Genomic DNA, 6,172 nt, shown 5'->3' on the forward strand with positions numbered 1-6,172 from the left:
TGTACACCAACGCATAACAGGTTCATACAATCAACTTTTAGTTAACGTTTCACGCCTCGTTCTGATTCGCTCTTGTTTTGAAAGTAGAAACTTCCGGTTATCGCTTCCTCTCTCAAGTGGGTCGCTGCTGCGCAAACACGCCACTAATGAGCGGAATAAAAACTTTTCCAGGATTAGTCACATCCCACCTTATTATGGTATGTTGCTTTTCGGCATATACAGTATGACCCAATTTAAACCCGCTCGTGTCAAAATATGAGAAACCAGGGTGACCAACCCTACTGTTTTTGTGGGACGTGTGTCATTAGTTCTTAGTTATTTATTTGTCCAGTAAGACTTGAAGAGAAAGCTATTCTTTTCTACCACAGATATTATTTTCTGTCATTATTTATTTCAGAGATTTTTGCACCATTCATGTCCTCCAGACGGAACACATTTAGTGTGACACGCATGTGTCGTGAGCACAGTTTTATTTATGATTGATGATTACATCTACTATATTGGGTAAATGTGACTGAAGGGATTTCATTTCATGTCAAGAGGCCTCTATTGATGTTAAAACCCCGTTTTTAGAAGACAGTAAACAAGTTTTCTATGCCATAACTACAAATGTATTCCATTTATAAAGAAGGAATCCTAGAACCACACCGCAATAAATGAGGGATTATGGTATGACAATTTTTTATTCATACTCTAAATGTATTGAAATGATAAGGCATCTTTGAGTAAACCTCCAATAGTATTTGAGTATCTCATTGTCTGCTTTTCAGTAATAATATGTTCACCCTATGGGAAACAGCTCTCAGTATGATACAGTACAGTTGTAAAAGCACAATAATAAGCATATTGTTATATTATTACCTCTCTCACACTGTATCTATCTATCTCTCTATCCATCTATCGACGCATGATAAATGATGCTGACTTGTAGACTCGAGTACGGTAACTCGTGCCAAGATGGCAAAGCTCAATCCCTTCAGACAAACTTGAACAATGAGTGACCTGAAGGCCCTCCTCCTCTCCTCTCTCACATTTGTTCAATCACAAGGATCACATGGCGCCGTCGCTCTGATTGATTGACGCGATGTTTGCTCAGGGCTGGTTTTTTCCCCCCGCGGATGACTGCGTATTTCAGCAACTTAGGCCTTCATAAATCACATAGAGATCTTCTTTTATTGCCCTCTCTATCTCTTTGATAACAGCACACTTTGCCCTCATAACAACAATGCTTTTGTACTTCCCCACATGCGGAACGGGGTTTTACCCAGCACAACTTTGTGTGTGTGTGTGTGTGTGTGATTGTAGTCCATGTTTAGCTTGTGCGGTCAGACAACTGTTGACTCACTCGCTCCTAGTGACTCTGCAAAGCTGGCAGCTATGTAGCTCACAGATGTCAGCGGGTGATTTTCCAGTGTAAAAGACAGAAAGCAGCAGTTGTTGCAGCTTCACATGCAGGACATTTCAACTACTTCTTCGTGTGTTTTTAAAAATCTAAATGTTGCATAGATACAGGAACCTCTGACCCGAGTGTTGGTGCACATCCTGTGAACAAACACAACAGTGGAAGCATGTTTAGATGTTTGCATTTCACCTTTGCACAGAACATACAGACTGACGCAGCCCAAAGGTACACAACACCTGCTTTATTGCAGTAACACCTACTTTACTTAGAGTAAAACACAATGTTCCAAACACACACATTAGCCACAAGAAAGCATTGGGCCATGTTGTTTTGGACTTTTTGTCCCCCTTAATAATCAAATGTTTCATTTCAAAACTGCATTTTGTGTTCCGTTGTGTTGTCATTGAGTAATATTTAAATTTGTTTGAACATGCAAAAAAATAAACACCACTTTTCACACCACTGTATATATAAAAGCATATATTAAAATATATAGCATATATTATATTATAGTCTTTGACAGTGTTAACAGAGTCATATTACGTGTACTGCGGTAAGCCACTACAGTCCAGGGGTCTTGCATGGGTCCAAATTTAAAAACCCAGAACCACCCCACCCCACCTGTCAATAATCCAGAGGGATGGAGTGCGTCAAAGTTTTTACATTTTGTCTAAAACTGCATCTGCAGGTTATATTCCTTTGTATATTACTTTGTTACAAATAAACTAGGGCTGTCTAAGTTAACGCGTTAATGGAAGTTTCCTTTAACGGCACTATTTTTTTTTGACACGCACGTCCTGTTTTACCCACACCGAAGTGACTCACCGTGTGACACACACAGTGTAGTTGACCAAACAGAAAAACAGCCAGCTTAAAAGAGCCGGTTTTAAGAGCCGCTTCGTTCGCAACTGACACGCCGCTTATGTTTCACTTTATCTCCATAATGCCACGTGTGCACTCGTATGGGAATATTAACAAACTGTTGCACACAATTACAAAAAAGAATATACAATACAATGCAACAGTTTAGCGCATTGTTTTTGTCAACAAGAAAGGAGGAAACTCGAGCAAAAAACAAAGCTCAAATTTCCAAGATGTCTCATCATGTTTGTGTCCACATTTTGTGTCACTCATTCATCCATTCATCACAAAGGATTCATCCTGCCTGCACTTCCTGGATGAGAAGGCGGCTTACAGACGCTAATGTTAATGCAGTAATAGATTCTTCCTTTTGATGGATGAGGACATTTTGTTGGTTCTTCACACTGAGTGATGTTGCTGCTGGTCCTGCGAACATATGGGCCGCACAAGGTGAGACACACACACACACACACACACATCAATGACTAACGCCTGCAACATGTTGTGATTGGCAGGAATCTTATTTTTAGGAAATCGTCGTCTTCCGAGACGCCTTCTGGGAGGATTCTTAGGATCGCAGCTCCTTAGGATCCCCCGACCCCCGTGGTGTGGCCTATCTTCAGGTGAGACGTCACCATCATGTTTGGACAGCTTTTATCATTTCCATTTTTGGCAAGCACATTCGTAACCAGCATCCAAGTCTGATTTTTGATGCACGAGGTAGTTAACAGCCGCCATGCTGACGTCTTCTTTGTGCGTCTTCAACTCATACTACCTCAACTTTGGCCTTGAAAAAAAAAAAAAAGCCTGCTCCTCTCGGTGGCGTTCATGGTTGGGAGGGGGGAAAGGGTGCACAGGAGACAGTGACGACAATCTGCCTGCCTGAAGGTGTAAACCCAGTGGATCCTGCCTAGTTGCTGTTCAGTATTTGCAGCACCGCACGTTCCCACATTTATGATCAAAAACACTGAAAAAAAAGATAACAAAAGGTTGTGAAGCTTGAGTGCCAAAAACAGACATTTCTTTGGGCGTACTGTATTATGCAGTGCAGTGTAGTGAGGAGTGCAATGGCACATATAGTGGAGAGACCAAGCAACCCTTATACCCGGGGTGTCCAAACTATTTTGACCGAGGGCCACATACTGAAAAATGAGAGGATGCAAATGAAAGGCCACTTTGATATTCTGTAAACCAACACATGTAGATATGCTAAGAAGGTATATTTATTTCAAGAAAAAACTGCACCTCGGCTTTGTGATATAGGTGAAAAGGCGTGTTACAGGGATAGTTCGGAGTTTTTAACATGAAGCTGTATGACATCCCCATTAGCAGTGTGTGTATCAACTGTGACTTACCGCCTACTTTGTTGTGGTCGGATTTCAGTGAGGAGGAACGCAGTTCCGGTGAGTTGCTGGGGTCACTTAAGTCAAGAGTTAGGCTTCTTAAAACAATATGCGTTCAAAAGAGGAACACTTTCGCATCACAAAGCCGTTGCTAGCAAGAAAGTCAGACCTCTCAGTCACTTGCCGTTATTTCCTCTCCGTTCGTATCACTACGCACTCTCGCCTGTCCATTGTTGTGTGTGTGTTACATGCGCGGATGGAGACTTCTGCCTCGGGAGACTCTGGCGTTGCAGCAGTCTCCATCCTCGCACGTAAAAACTGTGGAACACACGCACAGCAATCGCCAGTCATTACCACACAGACGAGGGCCTTCAGTCATGAGGGATGGCCCCTGCAACGTCTCCACATAGCCAGCTGCCATTTGACGCCCCTGCACAACCTGAAGCGCCATTGTTCTATTAAGAGAATGAAACTTTCTAACTCCTGGTGCTCTCGTGCAAAGTCAACTCTACTAAAATGACATTTTTCCTCATATTACAAATTTATTCCTGTAAAATTGCGACTTTTTTTTTTCCTTGTTAGAATACGACTTTTTTCTCCTCATATTTTGACCTTATTCTCATAAAATTCCCGCAGTTTCTTCCATTTATGCGGTCGTTTTTAAAAATTTCCAACTATTTCAATTTTCTTCTTGTAGATTTTCTTCACGTAATATTATGACTTACTTCCCATAATATTTTGACCTTATTCCCATCATATAACTTTGTCCCCAACTTAATTTTCCAAAAATTACAACTTTTTTTGAGTCTATTCCTCATAATATTATGACATTATGTGAGTTTTTTGTCTAATATTTTGATTTTATTCTTGCAAAATGACCGCGGTTGCTGTCTTTTTTAAAGATTTCTTGTGAGATTATATTTTTAGAATGCTCCGCGGGCCAATAAAATAACAGCTGCGGGCTACAAATGGTCCCCGGGCCGCACTTTGGACATCCCTTCTTTACACAAACACATGGCAGAAACATAGGAGAGCCGTCTCTTTGGGCATTGGCATCACATCAAGAATAAACATTCATTTGATAAGGAATACATTCTGGATGAGGAGGACTGCTGGTTTGAAAGAGGTGTAAAGGAAGCTACAGTATGTTTGTCAAACAGAGGAGGTGCTGTCATCTGCTTGCCACAATATCCTGACATCTCTCCCCCCAAAATTGTCTCATTCCACAAGAAGAGAAGCCACTAACGAGCTGTTTAGCCACCAGGCAGGCAAACTCTATCTATTGTTATGCAGGACGGTGGTTCACCAGCCACACTGGACAACAACAACAACCCTATTGTGACCCCCGCCCAGCGAAACAAACAGGGAGCCTCCACACTTCAAACACTTTTGAAGTGAAGACGTGTTTTGGATTTATGGTTAAATGTCCTCAACAAACAAGAAAAGAGGTTTTTGGCTGTACCGACAAGCATCTCTTTGACTGACACGTGAACCTGGTGCGCGTGGTCCACTTATGGCTGACGAGCGCCACAAATGAAAGCAGTGAAGCAATTTGGAGTACAACAGACACAATAGAGTATACTGTATTTACCTGGACGGCAAATGAGTCCACTTGGATGGAGCGCAAAACTAATATTGAGAAGGTCAATAACATGTGTCACTCAAGTCGGTCAAGTGGGTGTGGCCACTAAATCCTGTGCACCTTCTCTTTGAATGTACAGTATTTGCTCACGTGCACTGCCTGACTTTGTGCTACTTTTTTTGGAAACAAGGGCAGACCTCTGTCTCCGTGGCAGGGATCTCTGGTGTCCAAGGAAAGACGTGAAAACGTGCCAAGCGAGGAGCGTTGGTCCCTACAGGACCGAAACAGGGGTGTCCAAACTATTTCCACAAAGGGCTGCATACAGAAGAATACAAGGACACGAGGGTTGGGGATGGGGGGGGGGCACTTTGATGCATTTTGTAATCCAATGTAGGTCAATATACAGTGGTGTGAAAACGTGTTTGCCCCTTCCTTGTTTTTTTCCTTCCTTTTTTTCCTTGTTTGTCACAGTTAATGTTTCAGATCATCAAACTAATGTTAGTCAATGACAACACAACTGAACACAAAATGCAGTTTTTAAATTAAACTTTTTATTTTTAAGGGAGAAAAAAACTCTAAACCTACATGTCCCTGTGTGAAAAAGTGATTTCCCCCTAAACCTAATAAGTGGTTGGGGCACCCTTAGCAGCAACAACTGCAGTCAAGCGTTTGTGAAAACTTGCAATGAGTCTCTTACAGCGCTGTGGAGGAATTTTGGCCCACTCTTCTTTGCAGAATTGTTGTAATTCAGCCACATTGGAGGGTTTTCCAGCATGAATCGCCTTTTTAAGGTCATGCCACAGCATCTCAATAGGATTCAGGTCAGGACTTGGACTAGACCACTTCAAAGTCTTCATTTTGTTTTTCTTCAGCCATTCAGAGGTGGACTTGCTGGTGTGTTTTGGATCATTGTCCTGCTGCAGAACCCAAGTTGGTTTCAGCTTGAGGTCACAAACAGATGGCCGGACAAACTCCTTCAGGATT

Source organism: Dunckerocampus dactyliophorus, chromosome 16, assembly GCF_027744805.1.
Source record: "Dunckerocampus dactyliophorus isolate RoL2022-P2 chromosome 16, RoL_Ddac_1.1, whole genome shotgun sequence".
NCBI lineage: Eukaryota > Metazoa > Chordata > Actinopteri > Syngnathiformes > Syngnathidae > Dunckerocampus > Dunckerocampus dactyliophorus.